Below are 12499 nucleotides of genomic sequence, written 5' to 3'. Positions count from 1 at the left end.
AAAAGTAGCTGGGCGTGGTGGTGGGCGCCTGTAGTCCCAGCTACTTGGGATGCTGAGGCAGGAGAATGGCGTGAACCCGGGAGGCGCAGCTTGCAATGAGCCAAGATCGCGCCACTGTACTCCAGCCTGGGTGACACAGCCAGACTCTGTCTCAAAAAAAAAAAAAAAAAAAAAAAAAAAAAATTACAAAGAGCTTCCAGGAACAAAATGTGGAGATGATTTTTTTTTAAGGCTCTTAAAGACTTGAAATTTGCAGGAGAAATGCTGTGTGGTTGTGTAATTCTATACGTGGAGCATCTGGAATTATTCCTGTAGAGGCGGGCATGCACCCGGGTTAGAGATGTGTAAAGTACAGTTTTGTCTTGCAGTCCAAGCAGGTGAGCATTCAGACCTGTGGGAAGGAAGGAAGGGAACAGCAGGTGGCAGTAACTGGGAAGTTTGCCTCTGAGTGAGGTTAACTAGAATGTGTCTTTCCACCACATTCAAAGAGTGAGTGAAAGGGGCAGATTTACCTAGGGTCGCGTGCCTGGTCAGTGCCTTAAATGGACCCAGGGTGTGAGCCCCTGAGTCGTCATCAGCCCCCTCTGCTTTAACTTCAAAGAGTTAATGTTTCCCCAGAGACCAATAGAGGGACTGATATTAGGGATTCTGGGGACAAGTGCGAACAGGTCTTTTGATTTACATTTAAAAGCAGTAAAGAACAGGAAGGAGATTTCTGGCATTTGTGCAGTTTAAAAACCAACTAGACAAAAAATCTTGATGAAGCTGTTGCCCAATCAACCTGGCAGCCCTCTCAGCATTGACGTCCTGAGAATGAAAGCTTCTCTGAGAGTGCCATTGGGCGGTGTCCCTTCCAAGTTCTCCAGGAAGCAAATTTTGGACCCTGGCCGCTGACTCAGTGTGGCCTGCTGGGTGGCTCCCTGCGCCTGGGAGGCGGCCCTGTCAGTGTCCCTGGGCTCAGCCCATAAGCAGGTGCCCCAGGTGATCCTGCTGCCATTCAGTGACTGGAGAGGCAGAGGGAAGGGGCCCCTGGGCAGTGCAGGTTCCAGGTGGGCATAGCTGGTAAGTGGGGTGGCTGGGCAGGGGAGGGCGGGCGGAGGCTTCAGGTGTGCAGAGTGGGTGTGAGTTGTGCACAGCGCAGGAGGTGGTTTCTGCCCTTACCCATTGGGCAGGGGAGGAAACTTGAGAAGTCAAACTTGATTTTAGCAGGACAGGAGCTTGTGGGCTTCTGAAAGAATGCGTGCCTCAGCGGCACAGGGGTCTGGGGTGTTTGCAGGGTAGGGAAGAAAGCTTGAGAAGCTGAGCTTGATTTTAGCAGGACAGGAGCTTGTGGGCTTCTGAAAGAATGCATGCCTCAGCGGTACAGGGCTCTGGGATTGTATGCAGCGGCTGCTCCTCTCCTCCTCCCCCGAGCCCTCTAATACTGATCTCGCACTTTCCTGGCCTGGTCCAACATCTTGGGAGGCAGAAAAGCATAGTTTATATGTGTGCTTGTCTTTGTACAAGGCTCTGTGTGTGACTGTGACTGTGGGTGTGTATTTAACTCAAAAGTAGAGGGGGTGAGGTGCATTGGACAACCTGGGCCAGGACTTGGAGGACATGTCTGCCCCGATGATGACTTAGGCCCAGTCCCTTGGTCTCCTTGGGATATAGCCCCCTGATCTGCCCCAAAGGTAGAGTTGGGCGACAGGAGGGAGGCTTGGAGATTATTTCTCATGTCCTTTCCAGCTCTGAAATCTGTGAGCAATGTTGTCCAGTGAGACTGTCTCTACCAGGTAACACATGACTGCCAAGTGGGTATTTTAATCACTGTGATTTCAGAATAACAGGATGAGCTCTCACAGAGGATTCATTGCTTCGTCAATCATGTAGTCCCTGTGGAACCTGAGTTGATGGCGGGTGTACTGTCGGTTCAGTTTACTTGTAGCTGTCATTGATCAGGTGCAGACATTCTTTTCAAAGCCTGGAATCTTTTTTTTTTAAGTTGGATCATATTTGCTTATTATAATTAGTAAAATTGGAGTGTTGCCCCTGGGATCTCAGAGGGAACAGTTTGAAAAGTGCTTCCTTCCAAGAAGAGATGAGATGGTACTGCGCATAAGCCTCTTTTAGGGTTGAGTCTTTATGCAGGCAGATAGTAAATGCTTCTGGAACGTTTCGAGTTCCGGCCCCTACTCCATGAGCCGCCCCAGGATCTGGCTTGTTGGGACCTCATGGGCCAGTGCGTCAGGCTCAGCATTATGAATCTCTTCTGGCCAAGTTCCTGGGATAGGCCTGTTTCTCCTTTAATAACTGCAGTGTGAACAAGTCTTATTTTGAGTAAGAGAGTGAGGCCCCGGGTGGCGTTTTTGTGTTTGCCTAAGGGAGATGCCTCATCTGCAGCCACCCAGATGTGACCGGAGAGAGCCATGATGCTGCTTTTGTTTGTCTCCAATTACATTTAATAAGATGGGGGCAGGGGAGGAGGGCATAAGAGTGCCATGTAACAGATACTTCTAATTAATGAAACCCCAATTTCCCCTAAAATTAGAAACCCTGAAACTCATGAGTTGAATAGAAAAACCTGGATAATTTGCTGCCCCCTTTCTCTATTTTGTTCAGCCCGGTGGCTGATTTCTGCCTGATTTTAAGTATTTGAAATATGTCTCAGCCAGATTCTCTGGTCCTCTTTCCTCACCTCTTCCCTCCCTTCCAACAGAGGGGAGGCCCCATATGGTCTTCTTGCCTAGCTGGGCCTCCTGTGCCCCAGAGATCTGAGAATGCAGGAATTGGGTTGGGACTGCGGGGAATTTGCATGTGCCATGGTAACCAGCAAGAGGATCCTAGGGGATCTCAGGTTAATGATTATGCCCTGAGCTTTCATTCAAGTCAGGCAGTGGCTGTCAGGATTTGCAGCCACCTGCCAAATGCAGGGCCTTTTAATTCTGTTAGCTTTTCAGGCCAAGTGAAGATGGAAACTATCTTGGAGGGATACCAAGTGGCTGGCCGTGTGCTAGTGAATTTGCTGGTAGCCACAGCCTTGCCTTGTCCTCCTCTGAGATGAGAGGGTGGGCCATCAGGTTAGAACTCTGAGGTTCAGCTTTCATCAGTTGCTCACAGCTTTAAAAGCTCACGTTTGTCTTTCTTTTTGCGTAAGCAGAAAGCATCCAACCCTACCTGCTCTGGTATTTTCTAGGGGCAGCAGTAAGTGGGCTTTTCCTCCCTCCCTGTTGGGCAGGAGAATGCGGAGCTGCTCATTAAAGTCAGCAGATGAGCAGATATTTGGTCTTCAGCTCTTTCATTTGCACCTCTTTGCGATACGAGACAGCAGACATTCCCAAAAAGGGCTTGCAGTTTATGTTACCGGTAACCCATTTCATCCTTCCAGATGGTGAAGGACCATAAACTCCATACAGAGAAACAGAGGCTGAAGCTAGGGAAGACTGAATAACCAGTGCCAGGGTGGGCTTCATCCTCTTGTCATGGGATCAGCTGTCCCAGTGACTTTCACTTGTCAGCACTGCAGTCCTTTCTGGAAAATGTCCTAGGACAAAGATGGTGCCCAGATGTGGCTGCATTAATTACTGTAAACCCCATAATGAAGAAGATGTCTCCTTATAGTCCCCTTTCAGTCCTTGAATGGCCTCAAGGACAAAGTCTGAATGTGACCTCCCTTTCTAAAAAGCAAGGAGTGGGACCAGGAGGAAACAGGCCTCAGTATCCCAGCCTTCTGCAGGCAGTGGGGCCTGCAGAATAATAATGTTGTTTTGTTTCAGTTATGCTTGTTTTTATGGAAATATTCTGTATGGCATGGATACTAGTGTCTCCTTTATGGTAATGAGATAGTTTCTTTTTAAAAAAGTGAGTAGATTTAAGATAAAATATTAAATAATAGTACTGGTGGCATATACCAGACTTGATGAACAGCCCACGTTTGAGAAGCCCTGTTTGGCTGCAGCAACACATGTGCAGCATGCAGGCCGGCAGTATTGGTGAGGAAGCTCCAGAAGTGACTGAGAAAGAGAGAGATCTTACTGGAAAGTCTGGCAGAGTCAGTGCATGCACAGCAAGACTGTCACGGTAGCAGTTTCTTTCTGGGATGGGCAGGCAGGTTTGTACAGGTTTTGCTGCAAAAATGAGGAGTGTGTGTGTGTGCGCGTGCATACTGTTTTTTCCTTCAGTAGCAGTAATATTTTGCCATTGAAAATGCCTCTTGAGGCCGAGAGTGGTGGCTCATGCCTGTAATCCCAGCACTTTGGGAGGCTGAGGCACACGGATCACTTGAGGTCGGGAGTTCGAGACCACCCTGGCCAACACGGTGAACCTCTGTCTCTACTGAAAATACAAAAATTAGCTGAGTGGGATGGTGGGCGCCTGTAGTCCCAGCTACTCGGGAGACTGAGGCAGGACAATGGTGTGAACCCGGGAGGCAGAGGGTGCAGTAAGCCGAGATCACACCACTGCACTCCAGCCTGGGCAATAGAGTGAGATTCAGTCTCAAAAAAAAAAAAAAAAAAGCCTCTTAACCTACCAACTCTACTTACACACAACATGCTGTGACAATTCTATTTAGATAATTTCAACCACAGGGAAACAGCGCAGGAGTTTCCAAGTAAAAAGCCCAATTGGCAAAATCTCCTTTTCAAACTGTCCCACTTTCCAGACAGTCCAGTGGTTCTCAAACGTTTGTCATTGTCAGCCTTGCTTGGGGAAGCTGGTAGAAAACGGAGGACCCACCCGGCCGCACCTAGCCGGGTCTCTGTGCTGTTTCTCCCAGGGTGATCCCGGTAACACTGGTGTTTGAGATCGTGGCCCAGGTCGTGGGTCCCAGCCCTGGCTGCCCATTAGAATCTCCTGGAGACTGTTAAAGCTAGTGAGGCCTGGATCCCACCCTAGTGAAGCCCCACTGGAATCTTGGGGTGGGGCCTGGGCATTGGAATTTTTAAAATGCTCCTCAGGTGATGCGGTTGTGTGGGCAGCTGGAGAGTCACTGGCCTTGATGGAGACTCTTCGGGAAACTTTAATGAATGTGTGGGAATGCTTTGAGGAAGAAGCAAAGGGCGGCATGAGGCACTGAAAGAAATGAGTGTGGCTGCAGAGGAGCCCTCACATCTGAGGTAGGTTTTAGAGGACTTCTCTGAAAAACTGGAGTTAGAAGGCAAGTAAGCCAGGGTGAGTGGGAGAGCAGCACCAGCCTGTTGGTTTTAGAGCAGGGCCAGGAGGGTTAACACCTTCAGGATATGCCAAGGGCATCAGAAGGGCGCTGGAAGATTTGTTCAGAGCAAGAGGAACAAGGGTGCGATCAGCCTGAGGCAGAAGCCAAGCAATGCACCATTAACTCAGGGAGGTGGAGGGAAGCAGCGCCTCTCTGTTTTCTGTTGGGTCCCTGGGCAGCAAGTGTAACCCAACCAGGAGCAAGAGGGAACTGAGGCAGAGACCACAGTCTGCTTTAAATGAAGTCCACCCCCAGGACTTATTTTCCTGGGCACTTGGGAACGTGGTTATTACCATCACAGGATGGTTTATCAGTCAATTGAAGAAGCTAAGAAGGGAGATCAAGGCACTGGACAACCAGAGCGGGGCAAAAATTATCCCAGCTTTTGGGAAATTAGGAAAACGTGAATTCCAGAAACTATAGTCTGCTAAGGCTGGGCTTCATTTCTAAGACATTTCCAGAAAGCATTATTAAAGCAGTTGCTTTGTGAGCACATGTTGAGCCCAGTCTGGGTCAAAGTGGTGGCCCCTTCCTATTTTCAGAACAAAGCGTGCCAGGCTGTTCTGGTAGGTGACAGCCGGCCCTTGGCAAAGCTATTGGCAAGGCACTCAAGTTGTCATCTCATGTGCTCGCCACAGTGAAGATGGGTCTGGCTCCCAGGTAAGCCTTCAATAATGTGTTAGTGAAAATCCTGTGGAAAGGTGGGGACTGAATGAACTATTGTGTGTCAGAGTTTAAAATTCATCAGCCACCACCAAAGCAGAGGGGGTGTGCGAGGCCTTCTCTTTGGAAGGGTGTCAAAGGGAGTTTGTTGCATAGTACTGACTGTGGCAAGCACACGGTTCATTTGAGTGCCTGTTATCTGAGGCTGGCCTGGGAGGACTGGCAGTGATTGCAGGGTGGAGTCACCTCCCACATCTGCACCAGTGCTGCTGTCATCTTGAGAGTGGACTCGTGTCAGATGGGAGAAGGCACCTTCGGCGTTTCCCGTTCTGCATTGTGGCATCACCTTGGATAAAGGCACATTTGCTGGAGACCCAGGTCTGGGGGAGCTGAGCCAGGATGGGTGACCAGCAAGCTTATAAAGAGTGCAGTGGTCAGTGGGACAAGGGAGGTTCTGTGCAATGCAGTGGGTGTAAAAGCTTTGCACCTGGTCAGAAGGCTCCTAGAAATGAAACCCCTGAAGCCTTCCCTTGAGCATTAGGGTCCAAAGTGGCCCTAGTGATCTTTAAGATGATGAAAGCTGATGTTAGAAGTGACGTTCCCAAAGCCACCCAGCTGCTAAAGGGTAACTGTGCAAGTACTGATGGGATAGTGTAGGTCTGATGGTGTGAAAAGACAGGTTTCAGTTGCTTTCATGCTCCAGAAGGCTCTGTGGAGGTGTGGCAGCCAGCAAGGATAAGGACATCTTGGACCACTGCAATAGCGGTTTGATGCTTAGCCCTGCACCTGGACCAATCAGGCCTCATTGAGATGTTCATGTTCTGTTCTGGGTACCACATTTTATTTTTAGCTTATTTGGTTAAATTAGAAACTAAAGTTGTTTTGGAAGAATGTTTTAAAGTTCTAAAAGTAGCGTTACGACAACTGAAAATCGGGGAAAAATTGAGGGGTACACATTGTAAGAGATGTTGACAAACCTGTGGGTCATTGGGGTACAGAGGTATGAGAAATGGGAGGAGGTTTGTGGAGGAAGGATGGCAGTCACCACCTTCAGGGATTGGGGCCCTCTGCGAGTAGGGGGCAAAGGGTGCTGCCGGGTCTGGACCCTGACTCTGCCAAGCCTTGCACCAGCCCCTTTACATGGGTTGACTCCAAATCCTTGGCTTTATCAGGAGATCAAGCTTATGTGAAGCTCCAGGATGCAGGATTCGTACCAAAGGGTATGCAAATTATGTGATAATGACAATGGCAGATGTTTTTCAAGCCCTTCCTATGTGCCAGGCATTGTGCTAGGTTGCATGAGCTCCAGGATACAGAATTCAGACCAAAGGCTGTGGGAGTCTGTAATAGTAATTGCTGATATCTATCAAGCCCTGAGCCCTTCACTTTGTGCTAAACTCCTTTCATACATTGTTTCATTTAATCCTCATTGCAACCCTATGATGCAGTATTTAGGCTTGTGGTTGCTTTAGAGTCAGAACCTTGACCAAGGCTATACATTAGGTCATCAGGAGTTGTCCTACTAATTTCCTTTTCTTTTTCTTTTTTTTTTGAGCTGGAGTGCAGTGGCCATGATCTTGGCTCACTGCAAGCTCTGCCTCTCTGGTTCAAGTGATTCTCCTGCTTCAGCCTCGCAAGTAGCTGGGATTACAGGCACACGCCACCATGCCCGGCTAATTTTTGCATTTTTAGTAGAGATGGGGTTTCATCTCTGTTAGCCAGGCTGGTCTTGAGCTCCTGACCTCAAAGGATCCGCCTGCCTCGGCCTCCCAAAGTGCTGGGATTACGGGCGTGAGCCGCTGCACCCAGCTTGTCATAATTTTCATCACAATGATTGCTGTTCCAGGCACTGGTAAATACTTTGCATACATTGTCATTAGTCCTCATAATAACTTGATGGAGATTTAGGAAACATTTTGAGGTGAAGGAATTGAGGGTCAGGTGGGCTGCTGTAGCAGAGCATGCAGACTTTGCACAAGTTACTGAAAGTTATCCCTCAAGTGGACTGTGCCAGGTGCTGGGCTTGGTGGAGATTGTGTGGGCTGGATTGTGCCTCCACGCCTGCCTCCTCGATTGGTGCCTTAGCCAAGGGCTCAGACTGCATGACAGCTGATGGCTGTGAAGGATGAGCAAGGGGCTGAGAACTTGGCAGAGCCTTTGAGCTAGGAAATGGCAGAGCTAGAAATCCAAGCCAGGTCTGCTGATTCTGGAGCCGGTTGTCTTAAACCACCGTGGAGGGGAGAAAGCTGTAAGCCTGTCAGAAGCGTCCAGTGTAGCCTCGACCACCCTGAGGCTTGTCTTTGAAAGTGGTCCTGCGAAGACAAGATGACTGTCCATCAACACCACAAGAGGAATCCCCCAGTGGATGGAGGGAGAGTGGGCTTGATGACCTTGAAGTATCCCCTCCCTGATTCTGAGACCCTGTCTTACAGGTCAGGCCATCTGTCAAAACTTAATGTCTTAAAATATGACATTTTCCCTGTACAGTCTTTTCCTTTTGCTAATTTAAAATCGACTCCATCCTCTCCTCCCACTCTCTAGCGCTTGGTGAAAAGGCAGAGGCCAGCCTCGAGCCACGTGCAACTTCACAAGCGGTCATTGTAGGCTTGTGGGTGACCTAGTCACTTGTCAGGAGCCCTCCTCGGGGGCAGGCGCTGGTTTTTCGTCTTTCTGTGCTTGCCCACACTTGAGCGTCAGCACATTCCAGAACCTACCTCAACTGTAATCATGGCACAGATGTTGTTTGACTTCAGTTGTTGGGGGCTGGGGTGCAAATGGCAAGAATTCTGCAGCAGCCTTCCAGCCTTGCATTCCTGTCTGGGGCCAGGATGACCTTGGGCCAAGCAAGTGGCTCCCCCAGCTCTCTGAAAAAGAAATCTCTGCCTGGCTCTTCCCATCACTTCTCATAGACAGTAATGCTTGCAGCTGCGCTGATGGTAACAGTAACACAGCGAGCTCCAGTTACTGAGAGGCAATGCCACTGCTGCCTGACCCTTACCATTTACCATGTGCCTAGGCTGAGTGCTGTAAAGGCAATTGCCTGTTGAATCCTCACAACAACCCTTTGAGGTGGGTACCAGCATTCTTATATTGCAGATGAGAAAACCGTCTCTTAAGAGAGTTGTGAGTAAGATATTTTGAGGGAGGAGGATGATGTCATTATTTTCTTTGCTCTTTAAGAAAGGGTATACTTCTTGTAAGTCTAAAGCAGAGGTTCTCAACTAGAGGCAATTTTTGTCCTCCAGGGACATTTGGCAATGTCTGGAGACATTTTTGGTTGTCACAATTTGGAGAGGGAGTTTGCCACCAGCATCTCGTGGGATGCTGTTCAGCACCCTGTGATGCACAGGACCTCCTGCAACAAAGAATTATCTGTCCCCAGATGTTAATAGTGCAAAGTTGAGATCTCTAATCTAGGCCGGGTGGCTTCTGCCTGTAATCCCAGCACTTTGGAAGGCCAAGATGGGCAAATCACTTGAGGTCAGAAGTTCGAGATTCTCTGATCTAAAGAGAAGACGAAATCATACTCAGCCTTTTGTCCAGTTTGGTATCATTAACTTCTGCTGAAACCCTGCTTGTGGTCGTTAGTGCAGTTCCCATCTATTTCTGGTTGTCTTTCTACTGAACACGTGGGAGCGTTGCAGTCTCCTACCTTCTTCAGTTAGGTGTGGATGTGTGACTTGTTTTGACCAGTGAACTGTGAGCAGGAAGAAACATGACATTAAAGTGGGGAAACCTTTAGTGCTCATGTGATTTGCCACACTCCTTCCTCCTACCCTCTCGTGCTCCTAGATGGTGGAGGCGCCATCAGCCTAGTCCTGGTATAAGGAGATGTGGGTCCGAGCTCCTAGTCAACTATGAGATGTAACCTCTGTTGTTTATATTACTGGGATTTGGGAGTTGTTTGTTACCATGGCATGGCCTGTGCAGTCCTGACAGATGTGCTCTAAGAAGAACAAAACAAGAAGTTGACATTTGGATTAGGCAGGTGGATATCGGGATACTGTGGATAAAAGCCCAAGCATCCAGTGTTTTATGGGTTGTTTCCTATAGTGAAGATGTTGTGCTTGGCCCCGTGGGAAGTATAGAGACACTGGCAGATTGCTTCATAGAAGAAATGGAAGGGAGTTTAAAAAATGAGTCTCTGAGGTCTGGAGAGGTTTAATGACTTACCCAAACATCTGTGAAGGCACCTGCTGGGATCCAGCAGCTGTGCCCAGCCTGGCTCTATGAGGCTGGGCCGCAGTCAGCCGGCCATTCTTACCCACCTCAGTCAGTGGTTTCAACTCAGTTGCAGGTCTGTGAATGTTTCCAGGGCAAAGTCTGTCTTTACCTTCCCAGGGCCTCTCGCAGGCTGTGGCATAGTCATGTTTGTTGAGTGATTTGGGATGGAGGGGGTAGAAGGCAGACAGTGAGCAGTGCCATGATGGGGTGCAGCTATGGGGTTTGAGGGTTCCGGGGAAAGAGATGACCTGAGGAGGCCGGCAGAGACCCTGGAGCCTGCTTGAAGGGTGGGTACAGACTGGGATGGGGCCTGGGCAGGGAGAAGGACTGGACATTTCTCACTTCTCTCTGAGTTTCAGATGGGCAGGAAGCACCGCAGTCCTGAGGTACTCCATGAGGGAGGAGCACTGGAGGGTGGGGATGTCTTCCCTGAGAGGACATCCCCACTGCCATCTGCCTGAGCAGATGCTGCCTTACCTAAGTAGCACGTGCCCTTGGGAGCGGTACTCCTTTGCAGGAAGTGTGTTGAAGGCTCATGGAATTATGCTCATCTCCCTCAGCGGCTTGGAGAATATTCATTTAGTGCCAGGAGCTGGCTTATCTTGGCCCAGAGCCAGAACTGTTCCCAGCAGCAGAGAACAAAGTCAGTTTGACTTACACTCCCAGGCACCTCAGTGTTCCTGTCTATAAAATGGGCATAATCTGGAAAGCTCTGCCTACCTGTCTTCCACTAAGGTAAGCATGTAGGAGGGCTGTGTCCCATAAAGTCAGGGAAAGATGCCCTTATGGGTCAGAAAGCGATGGTTCAGGTCTTCAGGGAACCCTTACCTAGAGAGGGATTGGGATGAGAGCCCCGGGACAGCTCTGATAGCACCTGTGGAATCAGTACCTGCCGGCTATGGGCATGGGCTATGACACTTCAGGAGGATAGTCTGTTTGAATCATCTGGGAGCTGGCCAGTGAGAGGGATCTGTTCTCTCACCTCCTGGTTCTAGGTGCTCCCAGACTGAGGGGCTGACCTGAACTGATTGTGGGCGCTACAGTGCAACCCGTTTGCCCCTGAGATGGCCATCCCCCAGTGTCCACGGGCCTGCGTGTACGTGCTTCCTGTGACTCTGCCCCTTCCCTGTCCTCACTAACCAGGAGGGATTAGTTCTTCATCCAAGACAGTGCCTGCCTGTAGTCTCCACATGAGCTGGGTGATTCACTCAGATGTAGGCAGCAGAGGTTTGTTATTATTGCTCTAAGAGAGTCAATATGGCCCTGCTCTGGAGCCAGACTGCTTGGGTTTGAATCCCAGTTTTGCTACTCCCTGGCTGTGTGGTCTTGAGCAAGCTGCTGATCTCCCTGTGATTCAGTTGCTTTATCAGTAAAATGGGGATGGTAGCAGTATTTCCCTCAGTAGAGTTATTGTGTGTCTTAAATAAGGTAGTGTAATTGTCATATGCAGAATGCTTATACCAGTGCTGGCATATCATAAACATGTTTGCTGTTAATATTTTTTGTGGATGTTTCTCCTATTTTGTGCCAGGTATTGGTGTCACCAAGGGGTTGCCATCAACCATACTTCCATTCGGTTCTTTGATAGAAACAGTGGAGGTATTTTCAATCTTATTTGAAGCACTATGGTTCTAGTCTCAGCCCACCCACTATGGGGGTGCATGGGGCATCAGACCTCAGGGGTGACCAGGATGGCTTGTGCATAGTTGACGTTCTTGGTACTTTTCTCATGTTTTCTTTTCCTAGAAGATAGCCTTTAACAAACGATGCATTACCTACGCAGCATAAGAATGTAAAAACAATTGCTTCAGGGCCCCCACCTAACCAAACTTTTCATATTTCTATGCTCCTCCTTGTCCTTGTCTGCAGGCGGATATGTATCTAGTTCACCTCCTCTGCCCCAAAAACACCACGGGAAGGCAATAATGTAGTAATAAGGTCGGATTTGGGTTTTGGAGTCTGAGGGGCTTTGGCTCAGTGTGGCCTTGGCCCCTTGCTGGCTGGGCCATCTTGCTTAGGTGAACTTTTCTTTGAAGAACCTCACCCTCACTTTCTCTCTTAGCATGGGAATAATACTATCCTAACTCATGACTCCACTGCAATAATTACAAGAGAATGTTTAGGTAAACATTCTAACTTGATGTGGTTGTTTAGCGAAGCATAGTTTTTATTATTAGTTGTAGATGTTCACTATAGAGTTTTTAAGCGCTGCCTGATATTCGATTGTGTGGATATAGTTGGATTTGTCCAACCTGTGTCTGGGGTTGCAAATTTCAGTGATTTCACCTCCCCTTTTTGGTCATCTCTGGAGAGAGCCGACTTGGGGCCTGGCAGCTGGGAGTCTCCTGGAGTCCTCCCTTTGCAGTTGGTAACTTGGTGTCCTTGGGGATTTGTCCAGCCTTTATCTCCCATCTCCCC

General features: G+C 49.0%; 1 protein-coding gene across 8 annotated transcripts in view; it reads left to right on the top strand.

Moving 5' to 3' along the window:
* KSR1 (kinase suppressor of ras 1) overlaps nt 1-12499 on the top strand; it is a 177509-nt gene that overhangs the window by 42457 nt on the left and 122553 nt on the right. Inside the window, exon 1 of one of the 8 annotated variants that reach the window (XM_017848544.1) lies at nt 974-1062. The exons of the other annotated variants lie outside the window; for them this stretch is intronic. The gene's annotated coding sequence lies outside the window, so the exon portion shown is untranslated. Of the gene's footprint in view, nt 1-973; nt 1063-12499 lie in introns of those variants that run through there. 8 annotated transcript variants of the gene reach the window in all.

The sequence above is a fragment of the Rhinopithecus bieti genome, unplaced genomic scaffold (assembly GCF_001698545.2).
Source record: "Rhinopithecus bieti isolate Rb0 unplaced genomic scaffold, ASM169854v2 scaffold_31842, whole genome shotgun sequence".
Taxonomy (NCBI): domain Eukaryota; kingdom Metazoa; phylum Chordata; class Mammalia; order Primates; family Cercopithecidae; genus Rhinopithecus; species Rhinopithecus bieti.
Note: the sequence above shows the minus strand (reverse complement) of the source record. Positions and strands in the feature narration are given on the sequence as shown.